At 36.6% G+C, this 17,864-nt stretch overlaps 1 pseudogene; it reads right to left on the reverse strand.

Moving 5' to 3' along the window:
• Window positions 1–16,573: 16,573 nt before the first annotated feature.
• LOC145106944 (secreted RxLR effector protein 161 pseudogene) lies at window positions 16,574–17,134 on the reverse strand (annotated as a pseudogene).
• Between the last annotated feature and the right edge of the window lie 730 nt (window positions 17,135–17,864).

Here is a 17,864-nt window from a genome sequence, read left to right on the forward strand (position 1 = left end):
ATGTCCTGGCTAATTTAAATTCCCATAAATATTGTTTTAAGGAAAATTGAATATATTAATATTGCAAACGTTATGATCGATCACCTTAATAAAAAGGGAAATTGACTTAACAGGGTAATTACAATTTCAATTTGTTCACATTTAGGTAACTTTTTTTTGTACACGTCTAGGTAACGAACTTGTTGAAATGTTCACATATGATCATTATGATCGGCTGTAGCAAGCTACAGCCGATCATAATGATCATATGTGAACATTTCCAACAAGTTCGTTACCTAGATGTGTACAAAAAAAATATGAAAATGTGAACAAAACGAAAAGGTAATTATCCTAATAAGTCAATTTCCCGATGACAAACCAATCAATACAATAGTAGGTTAGGTGACACTAGTACAAAAATCGACATTGCTGTCACTATAGACATTTTATGATGTTTTTTTCATTCAATACATAAGGAAATGTCACATCATTTTTGATAAGTTACGGTGATGTTTAATTGTGGTAACCCATTAAAAACCATTGTTAAGGTAAAAACTATAACAATATGGTAGCAATGTTTATTGGTTACAATCAGTTTTTTGATAAACGTCACGATAAACTACTTTTCGTCACATGTTATTTTGTTTTCATTACTATTGTTGAATTTTAGTGACATATTTTTTTGTTTGTTGTGACTAATGTTGACTTTTAGTCACATATTTTTTCGTTTGTCATGACAATTGCTAACTTTTAGTCACACATTCCTTTTTGTTTCTCATTACTATTATTGATATTTAATGACACATGTTTTGTCATTTCATGATGACTAGATACTTTTAGTCACACAAAAGAAACTAAACTGTGACCATAAGTTACTTTTAGCTATAGGTTGATTCGATTCACGTGACTATTTTTCACTTTGAGGCACACATAATAAATTAAATCGTGACAGTAATATACTTATAGTCACAAGTATTGTGTTTTATCATACAAATTGTTTATTTTTAGTCACATATAACAAATTAAATTGTGACCATATACCACCTTTAGTCATATGTTTTTTGCCATTTTTTTTGCAAAAAAATAAAATAAATAAAAACCAAATACAATTTCAACCACGATGATAGTAAACATTAATTTAAAAAAGTATTCAATACAAGTTCAACAAAAATGATATCTACTATCTACTACAAGTACTTGTCCATTGTTCAGCCTCTTCATCACCTGCACTATGAATATAAAAGGTAGAATTCGTAAGTATAATGTTTTAATAAGAAAACTTTGTGAAGTACAATATTGTAATTTGGGCAAATGAAAAGAATGAGCTATAAATTAGTAAGATTTATAAAAGTACAATGTTAAAATAGGAAAATCTTGAAAGTAGGATACTATAATGACGAAAAAAACCCTCAGGGCTTGATTTATTTTGCAATTTCTTGTCATTTACCTACCACAAGCAACATGTTTTCACCAATTATGAGTAATCTAAAATATACATCACTATTAATGAACATTGTGATCCAAATCACATAATCCCCACCTTGAGACACCTCAACATGAAATGTGAAACCTGAAGCACCAAAACTTGAATATGAAAGCAGTGAGATAAAGAAATCTGGCCTCATTCATCATAAGTGAAGTTTGATCATCTTTATGGTATATAAATGCAAGAATAAAATGCTTGAATTATTCATATGCTTCCTTAGAATGACGAACAAAGTCAGGTCACAACCAAAACACGAAACATATATAGATAAACAAAAAGACATGGTTACTAGGTCAGTTATCAATATCAAGAGAGTTATTAGTTCCATTGATAACTGTTAGGGCCAAGATCCTCTATCCTATCCATGATCTTAGATCTCTAAAATATCTAAAGATCCTTAAACCTATCTAGGATCCCGGATGTTAAGGGAGTATCAGGATGCCCGAACACCGCCATTATTATTTCCTAACAAGTTTAATGACTATATTTCTTTTATATTTCTTACATGTGCAGAAATGGTCAACATAAGAATCATTCTCAATGAAGAAACGTTCAAATAAGGCTTAAGACCCGAAAATACCAAGTCAAAGTATGTGCAAACACCAGTTCAACAGGATCCCGAAAATCTTGAATTTATAGCTACTTAACCTAGACTATAAATACACTTGTAAAACTCACACAATGGACACAATTAGCTGACACCTTACTCATATAGACTCACTTTATCATTTGTAATCGTATTATCAAGCTCATATCTGTAATTTACATTCAAATCAATAAGATCATACAAGGTAGTTGATCATTATCACCTCCCAAGGTTTTATGCCGGAGATTCTAGTAAGGATCAATGGATTTCCTTGTAAACCACCTGTGTTATTTTGATCTCAATTCCGTATTCACATTAATAACAACACCATAGCCTCTCATGCAACTTGGTTGATATCCTTTTGATCGATTTTTTACCAAAACAATTTGGGACCCACCGTGGGGCCGTGGTGTTCATAATTCTTGATAAATCATGTCTACGTAATCAACCTCATCTTCTTCCTCTATTCCTCCTATTTATTCTAAAAGTATTCCACCACCTCCAAGTGGATCTCCTGGTCAGAAGAAAACTTCTGATACCTCTAAAAAGAACACCTCTCCAATCATCATCCATGGGAATCTAGGATCCTCGGGATTCCAGGATCCTCCCATTCCGATCTCTAACAACGAACTTTTCTCCATGATGAAGGCGTTGACACAACAGGTGGCTCAGTAATAGGAGGACACAAGAACACTACTTAAGGAAGTGGAAATGATAAGGGCAGAGATCTGTAAACCTAGGAGGCGACACCATCAATCTTGCAACCCAAGATCCCGAGCTTCGATAACACATGATCCTTAGGGAAATGCCTGGATACTACAACCCCATGATCCTCCGATGTTTCAACTTTGGGTGTAACCCCAACAAATCAAGCTCCTGTGATCCAGGATCTTGATGAAACTTTCACTACTCCTCATTACAAAAATGTTGCTAACTTCTTGGACAATAATACTCTTACTAACTCTGTGAACCTTGATACAAGAAAGTCCGATCATGGCTAAAGAGCTTCAGCGACTCAGAAAGATGATCTCGAGCGTGCCAGGAATGGTCTAACCTATACCGGAAGTATCCCCCACTAGTTAGAGAATCTCAAATTTTATCCGCTCGATAGCCGACACTGAAGTTCCAAAGCGCTTCCAAACCCCTAGCATGAAGCCTTACGATAGAACCACGGACCCTGGAGAACACATAACACAATATAGAGAGATAATGTAGATCATTCCTATTCCACCAAATTTAAAGGAAGCATGTTTATGCAAAGGCTTCAAATCGACTCTTAAAGGATCAACCTTAAAATGGATTCTTAATGTTCCTCCTTACTCTATTACTCCACTTGCATATTTAGTTAATATTTTTAAAAATCAATTTTCTTGTAGAAGAACATTTGAAAAGATCACTAGGGATCTTTATCGGGTAGTCCAGGATCCTAAGGAATCCATTAGGGACTTTGTGAACAGGTTTAGTAGGGAAGCATTGAGCATCCCTAACATCGACATGGAAACTGCCGTAGAAGCCTTCAAAATGGTTCTAAAGGACTCTCCTTTCTATGAAGACCATGTAATGACTCCATGCAAAAGCTTAGATGAGGTCAGAAGCATAGTACTAAGGTTCATCGAGCTGGAAGAGGACAAGGAGATCCAGAAGAGGAGCAACCGTCCAAACTCATACAATAACCCCAATAGGAAGACCGACTCCTCGGTCCAAAGATCCTACACGTCAAAACCATATTTCAAACCTGATTATCAAAGGGTTAATGCCCTTGAAGATGAAGGAGAGGAAGATGAATTTCCTAAGATCACTAACTATTATTTTTCTATGGATGTTTCAGGTCTAATCTATGTTATGGAGGATTTTGGTGATAAAGTAAGATGGCCAAGGAAAGAAGAAAAGTCCACCGACTGGAAGGATAAGTCCAAATGGTGTGCATACCACGAAGACTTTGGCCACGTTACAAAAGATTGCATAGCCCTCAGGAAGGAGACCAACCACCTCCTACGAAAAGGATACCTCAGAGATATCCTAGGTAAAAGAAAACAAAGATCCAGAAACAAGGATCAGGATCCTCCTAAGATCCTACAAAAACTAGGATCCCCTCCTGCGGACACCAAGGTAATCAATGTTATCTGTAAGGGTTCTGAAATTTGTGGAACTTCTTATTCAGCAGCAAAAGGCATGCCAAGGTGTCTAAAGCAAAGAAAGAAGAAAAACCCCAAAAGAATACATCGATCACAAATGGGAAGGAGATCACCTTCAACGAAACAGATAGAGAAGATATCTAAGATCCCCACCATGACGGATTGGTGATTACTCTCTACATCGCCAACCATTTTGTCATAAGGATACTTGTTGATGGAGGATCCCCAGTCAACATCATACTCTTAGATGCCTTAACCATGATAAAGATCCCGCAATCCGATATAACAAAAAGATCATCAGTACTAATAGGATTCAGAGGATACTAGTGGAGAGATCAAACTACCCATCTACATCGAAGGGGTAAATTCTATGCAATATTCTTTGTTATTGATGCTTTATCTTCCTACAATGTTATATTAGGTAGGTGCTACATCCATGACATGAAAGCGGTTCCATCGACGTACCATCGATGCGTCAAGATGCATACCCCTTGGGGGACAATGAAGATCATCAGAGATAAACAATAATCCAAAGAATGCTACAAGACCTCAATGAAGCCTTCCTCAGTAGCAATGCAATCATATCAATTAAAGCAGGGGGCACGAGACATACCAGAAGCGAATGAGCAGGATATAAAAGAAGTCCCCATAGACCTTGAGGATCCTGACGACAAAGTACTCATAGGATCCTCAATACTAGAAGGCATAGAAAAAGTCCTAGTTACATTCCTAAAAGAAGGGAAACCTTCACATGGAAACACGAAGACATGATAAGTATAGATGAGAATATTATAACTCGTAAACTTAACATTGATCCTTGTTTCAGACCCATACATCAAAATAGAAGGAAGTTTGCACCTGAAAGGAACCTGATCATTCAAGAGGATGTGGCAAAACTTCTCAAAATAGGGATGATCAAGGAAGTCAAGTTCCCAAGGTGGCTGGCCAATATGCTCGTAGTACAGAAGAAGAATGGTAAATGGCGAGTTGTTTGGACTATACGGATCTTAACAAGGCTTTCCCTAAGGATCCTTTCCCTTTGCTTCACATAGATTCTATGATATATGTCACGACAAGCCACATATTATTAATATTCATGGATGCCTCAGCAGGTTTCCAACAAATTCAAATGGAACCATCTGATGAAGAGGATGTTGCCTTCATAATTCCATATATATATATATATATATATATATATATATATATATATATATATATATATATATATATATATATATATATATATATATATATATATATATATATATATATATTGTCACACCCCCGAACCAGACGGCGGAAACGTCCGAGGGCTTGCGTGACTTAAATTGAAATATCATCACAATGAATATACATGAAACATAACACATTCATCACCAAACATTACATAGTACAAATGGCATTGTTTACATCAAGTACAAGGTTTACATTACATGATTCCAAAATATAAAGTGTTTGGTGATTAGCAACTACAAAAGAAACTTTGAACACACTAGATGCTTCCTTGTCTAACGATTACCTGAGAATACAAGTTATTTTGAAAACGGTCAACATATATAATGTTGGTGAGTTCATAAGTGTGTGTGATGTAAAATAGTTTATGTCGTTCGTAAAACCCAGAAAATCCGATATTTTCTGTATTATGACTTTTCTTGAAAATGTTGTGATGATCCTGTAAGTATATGCGTGAATGATTTCAAAACATGAATAAATGAGAAGTTTTGCATTATAGTTTTTGAAAGTACAAATGAGCAAGATTGGTTTCCCCGGAAAACCTGATGTTTTCCGATAAAAAGTTATGATGGTTTTACATTATTGTATCGTCACATCGAATGAATATGATTTCCCTTGATTACTTAAATGATATCGGATTTCTACGTGAGTCGTTATAACCATGCATGATAATGACTAGTTCATCTGTCTTGGCATTCTAATGAACATCGAAATTGATCTTAAGATTTTGTCACCCTAGACTGGCCGAGTCTAACTGTAGTGAACAGCTTAGGTGTGGGGGAGTCACCCCCGTATAGATCTATACACAAACTCTCGCTCTCCCTCCAGGAGACTTTGATTACAACTACATACTACGACCGACACTTATTGGTGTCACTCATTATTACTCACTTAACCCACATGAATTTGATTAACCTTGACTAATGACCTGATTTTAGTTTACTTGAAGATAAGGTAAGCCTAACAGACGAGGAGAAGAGGACTACTAGGCCCTACTAATTTCGTATGTTATTTGAGGCTGTCGAGTATACAAAAAGCGCGTTGGCCCATTTCGCATATGATTTATTTGGACCTTACTAGTAATGCTAATGGGCCACTGAATCCCAATAGCATGTAAAAACCATTGAGGGTCCCTTAAGCATGTAATTGGGTCACAGGAGGCCCAATAACATGTATTATTTATGTTGGGCCCAAAAGTCATGTTAATGAGTCACGAAGGCCCAATAAGCATGATTAGAATCTCTCAAGCCCAACCATTAGAATGTTTATTTGTTTTGTATAGTATTAATGTTGCGAGTTGTTTAATCGATATGTCGTAAAAATCACGAATTCGTTTTATAATGATTCATAGATTTATAAAAATAGTTATTTTTCTATTTAAAACCTATATGTTATAAAGTTTTGTATATTTTGACCCAATTATTTTCTTATTAACATAATTGACCAAAAATATTAGATTGACCTATTCAGCCCCTTATTTTGGTAAAGTTGGCAATTTTAGTCCTTTTTAAAAAAAATGACATATTAGGTCCTTGAACTATTTTTCTTGACATTTTTGACCCAAACACTTATTTAAATAATGTTTTAAGTCCAAAAGTAAATTTTTAGAAAGTTTCAACCCTTTATTTAAAAGACTTGCATTTTAATCCACACTTTTCGTAATTTTTACACTTTTTACCCAAAATCCAAAATCTTTGCATTTTCAATCCTTTTTAGCAAATAAGGTCATTTTAACCCCATAAATAGATTTGTTTACTTTTCTACCCACTGTTTTGAGAAATTTACCATTTCAGCTCATCTTAAACCATATTTTTCGCAACTTTGGGCCTATAGGTCGAAAAGCCCAAAATTTTAGCCCAATAAGCTACAAATTTCATTTTTTAGTCCTTTGAAAAACATAATGTTCATAGAAACTTCCATTTTAACTGTTTTGACAATTTGAGCCTTGTAAAAACCGTAAATGACAACTTTTTCCCAAACTTTTGTTTATTTGACAAAAATAGTCCAATAATGAGTTTTATGTTGTAGTGTGTTATTTTAAAGCTTGTATAGTAGTTTATCTTGACATTTTAAGTGAAATATGACCTAGATCACATATTTTTCCTTCTTGAACTATAGATCTCGAAATATCTTACATTTTTAGCACATATTTACCACAAAAACACAAGAAATCACACATAACATACAAATACACATAGATCTTCACATTTTACTTGTATTCTCTCCCATATCATATGAAAACCGAAAATAGAGGGGTATAAACTCACCTTTGCTTAGTTGCTTCAGTTTTGAAGAAGGTGTGAAGGAGATTTTTGGTCCTAGCAAGCCTCCTAGAGTTGATTTCGAACTTAAGAAGCTCTAGGAAGCAAAATCACCAAAACTTTGCTTAAAAGAGTGATCTATCAAGAGAATGGAATGATAAAACTTGGAGGTGTAAAGACTTACCAAGAATGATGATTATCTTGTGAAAACCTCTTGAAACACAAGCAAAAGTTTTGAGAATTTTGGATGAAGAATATGGATGAGTCTTGAGAGAATTTGAGAGAGTTTGTTGTGATGTGTGTGTGTTTTGGTGATCCTCGGCCGAGAGTAGAAGAAGAGAGGGGAGAGAGAGTGGTGAATGACTAGCTTGGATACATGTTGGGTCTTGCATGAGAGTATGAAGTGTAATAGTGAGGTGGCAACCTTAAAAGTCAACTCTTCTCCCTTTTTTTGTAGTTGGGCCGAGAGAGAGAGAAGGGAAAGAAAGGCTTGGGCCTTTTGTTCTAGAGTCCATAATATGAAGCCCAAATTGATGGTTTTTGGCCCATTAGACCCTTAGGGTAGTTTACGGCCCAAATTGCATAAAAGAATGAGTTTTATGGCCCATTAGGGCTTATTGGATTTGTTATGGCCCAACAAGGCCCATTAAGGTAATTTATTTCATTTTAGGCCCATTATGGCCCAAAATGTTAAATTTTTTGAAAGTGAATTGAATTAGAGCCCAATTACGAGTTCTAAGCGCAAAATAGTCACATTGGATGTTTATTGGCCCATTAGGCCCAATAAGGAAATCCTAATCCATAATGGACTTAAACCGGGATTTCTAGGGTTTTCAACTTTACTTGATGAATCTAGGTTTGAATGTGCTTCCATAGGTTGAAATTCAAGCATAACATGAATTAGGGTTTACGAGTTTACAGTAGATAATGTTTACAAGAGTACATAATTTCCTAGCTAGAATGCTAGTTGTGACATATATATATATATATATATATATATATATATATATATATATATATATATAGTTACAATGTTATGCCATTTAGTCTTAATAATGCATGTGAAACATACCAAAGATTGGTGAATCGGATGCTCAAGGATAAAATGGGGGACACCATGGAAGTAATTGGATTAGGTGTCTAAGCCCATAAATATAATTGGTATGTACTTAACCCGATAATAGCATGGTCCATTTGGGTTGTAACACTCTGGAACAATTTGATAGGATGGATACTTGAAGAAGAGGTTATTGTGATTTATTAAAATATTATAAGTATAATGTATTAATTGAGAAATCACATTATTTAATTAGTATTGATCAAGAATTAATTTGGTATTAATTTAATGATCAAAAGAAATGAATTAATGTTACGGGGACTGATTAAGTAAATCAGTAATTCCTATAGTTGGACTCATGACCCATGTTGATTAGAGTTGGACTAAATCTATATGCAAGTCCATAAAGGTTTAGCCCAAAGGGCCTATGAAATATGAAGGGTCATGGTGGGTTAGGGTTTGCATGGATGTAAACCTAGACTATATAAGAAACTCCTAACACCTAAAATTGGTGACCCCATGCACACTAAGAGTTGCTAGCCGATTTTGAGCTCCCAAGCCTCTATCTCAAGTCTATTCTCTTGTTCTTGGTTTGTTATAAGACATTTGAGGCATCACCCTTAAGGTGCTAGGATCCTAAAGGTCAAAGACAAGCAAGATACTACACAAGGTACTTTTCTAACTGTTTTTATGATTTAAATGTTACCTTGCATGATAGTTTAGGCTTTATGCTTTGGAAAAAACAATGTTGCATGTATAATTAGAGAAAACTTAGATCCAAAGCATTAGGGTTATATGTGCACCATAGGAATGTTAGAGTACATAAAACCCATCAGTGGTATCAGAGCCTAGGATGTTTTCTATTGTATTGATGCAACTGTGTAATTTTCAAAGCCGAAAAAACTGTAAAACTAGATTCTGCCAGGGCCTACTCGACGAGTCCATACATGAACTCGACGAGTATGTTCGTTATGATGATGAACTCGTCGAGTTCATAAGTGCACTCAACGAGTTGGAATGTCTGTCGGCAGAACCTTCGAGTTTTTGGCCTGTTTTGGATTAGGAACATTACCACAAACTGTTTTGGTTCATAAAATTTGATTGTAATGATATGGTTATGTTAATCCCCATCCAATAACATGATGTTTGTCAAATTCTAAGATAACTACTTGATTTTTGTGAAATACTAGCTATTTGTGAAATTTGAAACTGTCTTGAATATGAATCAAATTAGGTTAAATTGGTAAATGATCATCATATCATAACTGGACTAGTTAATTTGATCCATATGTGTTCTTGAAAAGTTCCATAACTTGTCCTCAAGTTATGGAATATGAAAAGTCTTTATTTACGAAACCATTAACTAATGTAAGTTATAGAATTCAAAGAGTCTTGAAAGGTTTCATAACTTGTCCTCAAAATTATTCTGGAAGTCAAAACATGAAAAAAGAAATAATAGTAAACGATTGACAAGAGATAGCAACACTTTACTCATAAATAACAGCTTTTATTTATCATCAAATGTCAATTACATTTTACAAATTTCAAGATTATCTAACTACTAAAACTAATATCATCCTTCAGCCCTATGCTCCGAGCATGCTGGAGATGCTTAGCCCAAGTCAGTCCCTTCGTGAGGGGATCTGCTGGGTTCTCATCCGATGATACCCTCTTTGCCACGAGGATTCCTTCTTCTATTCGATGTCTAATGAAGTGATATTTTCTGTCAATGTGTCTGGATCTCCCATGATCTCTTGGTTCCTTGGCTAAGGCAACCGCACTATTGCTGTCACAGAAAATCTCCATTGGCTCCTTTATAGCTGGTACAACTCCAAGGTCTCCGATGAAGTTCTTTAGCCATATAGCCTCCTTTGCTGCCTCGCTTGCTGCTATATACTCTGATTCACAAGTGGAATCAGCCACTGTGTCCTGCTTGGAACTTTTCCAAGTAATTGCCCCTCCGTTTAGAGTAAAGACCCAGCCCGAATGAGAGCGGAAATTATCCCTGTCAGTCTAAAAGCTAGCATCACTGTACCCTACAACTCTCAAGTCCTCACTGCCACCGAGGGTAAGGACCCAGTCCTTAGTCCTCCGTAGGTACTTGAGGATATTCTTTACCGCAGTCCAGTGTGCCTTGCCAGGGTTCCCCAGATACCTGCTAACCATGCTCAAAGCAAAGGCTACATCAGGTCGAGTACACGTCATAGCATACATGATCGATCCTACAGCTGGAGCATAAGGTATTCGACTCATTTCTGCTATCTCAGCCTCAAACTAGGGCCTTGTGTCTTACTCAATCTGGCGTTACTCTGGATGGGTAACTCTCCTTTCTTGGAGTAATGCATGTTGAACCTTTTCAACACTTTGTCCACATAGGTGCTTTGACTAAGTCCAATTAGTCTTTTACTCCTGTTTCTCAAAATCCTTATCCCTAGGATATAGGCAGCTTCTCCAAGGTCCTTCATAGCGAAACACTTCCCAAGCCAGGACTTTACTTCATGCAGGGTTGGGATGTCATTTCCTATGAGTAGTATGTCATCCACATAAAGTACCAAAAAGATGACTATACTCCCACTAGCCTTGATATAGACACAAGATTCATCTTCACTCCTTGAAAAGCCAAATTCTTTGACTTTCTCATCAAAGCAAAGATTCCATCTGCAAGGTGCCTGTTTTAATCCATAAATGGATTTCTCGAGCTTACACACTCTACTAGGGTACTCTGTACTGACAAAACCCTATGGATGAACCATGTAAACATCTTCAGCCAACTTTCCATTAAGGAAAGCGGTTTTGACATCCATTTGCCATATTTCATAATCATGAAATGCAACAATGGCTAACAGAACCCTAATAGACTTAATCTTGGCCACTGGTGAAAAGGTCTCATCATAATCAACTCCCGGAGTTTGAGAATAACCCTTTGCAACCAGTCGTGCCTTATAAGTGTGTACATTACCATCCATGTCGGTCTTCTTCTTGAAGATCCATTTGCACCCAACTATCTTACGATCAGGTACATTGTCAACCAAGTTCCAAACTTGATTGTCATACATGGACTGTATCTCGCTATCCATAGCCTCTTTCCATTTAGCAGCCTCAGGGCCTGCCATGGCTTCCGTGTAGCTGTTAGGCTCATACAGATTTACCAGTGTGTTATCACTGATTAGTGTCTCACCTTCTGTAGTAATATGAAAACCATAATAATGCTCAGGTGCATTCCTAACTCTGGTGGAACGCCTCAGATGTATAGATTCTTCAGTCGGCTCAACAGGAGTTTCCTCCTCAGGTTGAGGGCTAGGGTTTGAGGTTCCTTCACCACTTGACTCTTGAATTTCCTCAAGGTCAATTTGCCTCCCACTGTCTCCTTGGCTCATGAATTCTCTCTCTTGAAAGAATCCTCTTCTTGCTACAAAGACCACATTATCACTGGGTCTGTAGAAGATGTAACCAAACGATTTATGTGGGTAGCCGATGAAAATACACCTTTCGCTTCGGGGTTCGAGCTTATCGTGAGTCTCGCGTCTCACGAAAGCCTCGCAACCCCAAATCTTGATGTGGTCTAGATCGGGAACTTTTCCAGTCCACACCTCGTGAGGTGTTTTGGCAACCTTCTTTGTAGGGACTAGATTAAGGATATGGGCGACAGTCTCTAAGGCATACCCCCAAAATGAGATTGGTAGCGAAGCTCGACTCATCATGGAACGAACCATGTCCAACAAGGTCCGATTGCGCCTCTCAGCTACACCATTCAACTGTGGTGTCCTAGGAGGTGTCAATTGTGAGACAATCCCACATTCCTTAAGATAGTCAAGGAACTCAGTACTAAGATACTCACCACCACGATCGGATCGAAGCATCTTAATGTTCCTGCCCAACTGGTTCTCCACTTCTTGCTTAAACTCTTTGAATTTCTCAAAGGTTTCTGACTTATGCTTGATTAGGTAGACATATCCATATCTACTAAAATCATCAGTAAAAGTCACATAGAACCGATTAGCATCTCTTGTGGCGGTTCTGAAGGGTCCACACACATCCATGTGTATGAGCTCCAACAAACCTTCACCCCTAGCACAAGTGCCAGTAAAAGGTGACTTTGTCATTTTACCAAGCAAACAAGATTCACAACTATCATCTGACTTTAGGTCAAATGACTCCAAGACTCCATCCTTTTGGAGTTGGCCTATGCGTTTCTTGCTTACATGTCCAAGACGACAATGCCATAAGGATGCTTTATCTAAGCTAGTGGAAGAGTTATTACACAATACATTATTTCCTAGATTATCTACAACAGATACAGTTTCATACACGCCATCACAAGGTAATGCTTTAAAATAAAGAACATTATTAAAGAAACCATCAATACTACCATTATTATTATCAAAATAAAAGGTAAAACCTTGTTTATACAATGCATGAAAGGAAATAACATTTCTTGCCATTTCTGGCGAATAATAACATTTATTCAAATCTAATGTAAACCCACTATTTAGCACTAAGGAATAAACTCCTATCTTGGTGACAAGTGAAGCTTTCCTGTTTCCCATGATCAAGTTTATCTTTCCCTGCTCCACATTCTCACTTCTTTTTAGTCCCTGCAAATCACAACATATGTGAATACCACAACCTGTATCAAGGACCCAAGACTTAGAATGAAGTGAGTTATTAGACAATATAGTGTACATACCTGCATGGTTGGGTTTTACTTTCCCATCCTTCAAATCTTGCTGGTACTTTAGGCAGTTTCACTTCCAGTGCGACTTTTCATGGCAATAGAAGCATTCAGCCTCATTAGGGTTAGCAGAAGCAGTGACAAAACCTTTCTTGGTTTTGCTTGAAGAGGAGCCTTCAAGGGTCTTACCCTTGGTACGCTTAGAAGGGTTCTTTCTCTTCTTCCCTTTACCATGCCCGATTGCCAAGACATTGGCCGCAGTTGGAGTAGGAGTAGGAGTAGTAACAACCGACTTACCCTTTAAACCACTTTCGGCGGTCTTCAAGAGTCCTTGAAGTTTGCTGAGGGTGACTTCTTCCTTGTTCATGTGATATGTCATGCGGAATTGATCATAACACGATGGCAAGGAGTGCAAAATGATGTCTATTGCTAACTCCACAGGGAAGTTCACATTCAGCTTTAGTAAACGGTCCACATACATTTGCATTTTCTGCATGTGGCCCATGATGGGTTCACCATCCTTCATCCGGGTTGTTATCATGGAGGAGATTATTTCATATCGCTCTTGACGAGCACTTTTATGGTAGCGGTCCATCAAGTCCTGGTGCATCTCAAAAGGATAATAGTCCTCATAGGACTTTTGGAGCTCGGCTGTCATGGTGGCCATCATGATGCATGCCACTTTTGTAGCATCTCTTTCATGTACCTTATATTCAGCAAGCTCTTCAGGAGTAGCAGTTGGCTCGGGTACCTTCAGCTCCTTGTCGAGAACATATTCTTTGTTCTCATACCGAGTGACCATCCTGATGTTTCTGATCCAATCTGTAAAGTTGGACCCATCAAAGATGACTCTCCCACAAAGATTCATGAGAGAGAAGGAGCTAGTAGGGTTTGAGCCAGAAGCATTGTTATTGGAAGACATCTGAAAAGAAGAGGGAATAGATTAGATTAGATATAGAGATAGTCCTTAACAAAACACCCAAATGTAATATTAAGGCTAGGACCCAACACAATATTTTATAACTTAGAAGAGGGATGCCGTAATCTAAGCTATAAGATATTTGAAGGTAGGTGAATGACGATTCACCAATTTCCACCATGAAAAACGAAATATTTAATTAGGTTTTAATTGGTTTAGAAACTCCTAGATTCTTTGAGATTCATTGAACTTTCTTCAATGGCATGTTTCAATCTCGAGTGTGCCCTTCAAGTTTTGTGACTGGGATGCCGAGGATCACAAAACAAGGTGTGAAGTAAGCATGCAAATTACTTGGTACCCTTAATGTATTACCCCTCAATCGATGTGCCGGTTAACCACACACGCTCCATCGATACTATAATAAACATTAAGTCACCCTTTACCTACCTTGTTAAGTTCAAGTTAGTGTGCCGGTTAACCACACACGCTCCACTAACGACTTAAACAAAGTGTAAAGTGTAATTTCATGGATTAGCACCTTATTCACATTTTCCTAAAATAACTACGATTGGGAATTCAATAAAGTTTAGTTACTTTAGTATTATCATTATACTTTTAATGAGAATTTATAACTCCTTGTCCTACCCGTTCGGCTAACGACCCTCCACCGATCAAGGAAGTGGTGGGTGAGAGTGGACACCCATTAAGTTTCCATTTTATAGGCAACAACCTTATACCCCCCTTATAGACCGGCTTCGTGAATGAGGCGTACTATCGGTAAGACGACTTGATCTTATACATATATAAATATTATTAAACTTATAATATTATAAAGTATAAGGGTTGAATTTTAACTTTTAAAATTATAGGGGTTGGAACTAAAGCTTTTAATATGACTTTACATGTTCCAAAACTTGAGGGCAAGTTTTGTAAACTTTCAAAACTTTTCATTTCTCATAACTTATGAGTTAATGGTTATTAAAAATGAAGACTCTTCATTTTTTGTAACTTATGTGTTCTTTTAATGGTTATTTATAAATGTGACTTTTGGTTATCCATAACTTAAGAACTAGTTATGGACTCCATTAAAACACATAAAGATCAAGAATTAATCTAATCAATTATTAGCAAATAATTTCTATGATCATCTAAACTCATATGTTTATGAATGTTCATATAAAAAATTTCAAGAATCGTAAAACCATATACAAAACTTGAAATTTTGATACGAGCTTTTGAACAAAACTTCGATTTTCAAGTTTTTTTTTTTTTTTTTTTTTTTTTTTTGCATCAAGTATCAAATAAACAAACCAGTCTCTGATACCACTGATAGGTTTTCAGCATTCTAACACTCCTATGGTGTACATGCAACCCTAGAAACCTTGGAACTATGTTTGACTAAGATACATGCAAATAATTATCTTTCCAAGGTTCTTATCCTAACTAGCATGACATGGGGTACTTGAATCAAATAAAACTAGTAGAATTACTTACCTTGTAGTAGTAGTTGATTGCATGGAGTTTGAGAGCCTAGCACCAATAATGTGTATGCCTCAAATGGAAGTCACAAATAACCACAAACTTGGAAACTTGAGAGAATACTCACAAACTTCTTGAAATCGGCCCTCTTAGTTTACACACATCAACTAGTGCAATTTCATGAACCAAAGCCTCCTTTATATAGTGTGGTGGATTAGGGTTACATTCATGTAAACCCTAATACCCATGTCTTTTCATTTCCATGAGATCCATGGGTTAAAGCTCCATGGAGTATCCATGGACTTTCCATGCAAGCCTAGCCCATTCCAAATAAGCATTAGCCCACACTATATACATACAAGAGCCCATATTTAATTAGTCATATTTTTGATCTCTAAATTAATTCTAAATTAATTATAGATCAACACTAATTAAATAATATGATTTTATATTAATATATTAGAACTTGTAATATATTAATAAATCATAACTTATACTATTCTCAAAAGATTATCCGTAAATTGTTCGGGTGAAGTGCAACCCAAATGGACCATGCCGGGTCGGGTCAAGTACATACCAAATATAGTTATGGACTTAGACACTATCTCCAACACTTCAGACTTGACTTGAGGAAGGGGCTTCGTGAAAGGGTCCGCCAAATTTTGATCAGTTTGAAATTTGCGAATACTAATTTTACCTTCTTCAAATTTATACCGGATGAAGTTGAATCTTAGGCTAATATGCTTGGTCTTCTTGTGTGATCTGGTTATTTTGTCAAAGCAATAACACCCTCACTGTCACATAAAACATATAGGGGGTCCTGAATGGTAGGCACTACCCCTAGATCTCCAATGAATTTCTTCATCCAAGTAGCCTCTTGTGCAGCTTCAGAAGCAACAATGTATTCTGACTCTATAGTGGATTGTGCAACAACACTTTGCTTGGAGATTTTCCAAGACACCGCACCCTCATTTATAATGAACACGTATCCTGATTGCGACTTACAATCATCTCGATCAGTAGTGAAGGAAGCATCAGTGTAGTAGTTTACACTTAAGCTTTCTTCCTCGCCTCCATAGACGAGGAACATATCCTTAATTCTTCGTAAGTACTTGAGAATGTTCTTCACAGCTGTCCAATGACTTTTCCCTGGATTTTGTTGGAATTTTCTTACCATGCTTATAGAATAAGAAAGATCAGGTCTACTAGAATTCATGGCGTATATGCTGGATCTAATAGCCGAAGCATATGGAACATCTTTCATCTTGTCTAGCTCAGCCTTTGTGCTAGGACACTGAGATGAACTCAATATGGTGCCATGTGCCATAGGTACAAATCCTCTCATAGATTTTTCCATTTTGAACCTTTTCAACTCTTTCTCAATATATGTACCTAGGATTAAACCTATTAATCATTTTGATCTATCTCTATAGATTTTGATTCCAAGAATGTATTGTGCCTCACCTAGGTCCTTCATTGAGAAGCACTTTCCAAGCCAAGTATCTACACCTTGTAAAGTTGGAATGTGATTTCCCATGATTAATATGTCATCCATGTATAGGACCAAGAATGTCACCAAACTTCCACTAGTTTTCATGTAAACACAAGATTCATCTTCATTTCTAATAAAACCACACTATGTGATTTCATCATTGAAACGATGATTCTAGTTACGAGATGCTTGTGTTAACCCATAAATGCATCTCTTGAGCTTATACACTTTATTAGGAACCTTCGGGTTGAACCATATAGACATCTTCTTCCAAGTGCCCATTTAGAAAAGCGGTTTTGACATCCATTTGCCATATCTCATAGTCATAATATGCAGCTATGGAAAGTAGTATCCTAATAGATTTAATTATAGCGACTGGTGAAAAGGTTTCATCATCATCAACCCCATGAGTTTGAGTGAATCCTTTAGAAAAAGTCTTGCTTTGAATATGTGTAAATTTCCATCCATGTCATCTTCTTGAAGACCCACTTACTTCCAACAGTCTTGCTATTGGGAGGAAGTTCAACCAAATCCCAGACTTAATTTTCTCTCATGGATTGCATCT

This window comes from Lactuca virosa, chromosome 4, assembly GCF_052849685.1.
Source record: "Lactuca virosa cultivar CGN04683 chromosome 4, Lactuca_virosa_CGN04683_v6, whole genome shotgun sequence".
In the NCBI taxonomy this organism is placed as follows: Eukaryota; Viridiplantae; Streptophyta; class Magnoliopsida; order Asterales; family Asteraceae; genus Lactuca; species Lactuca virosa.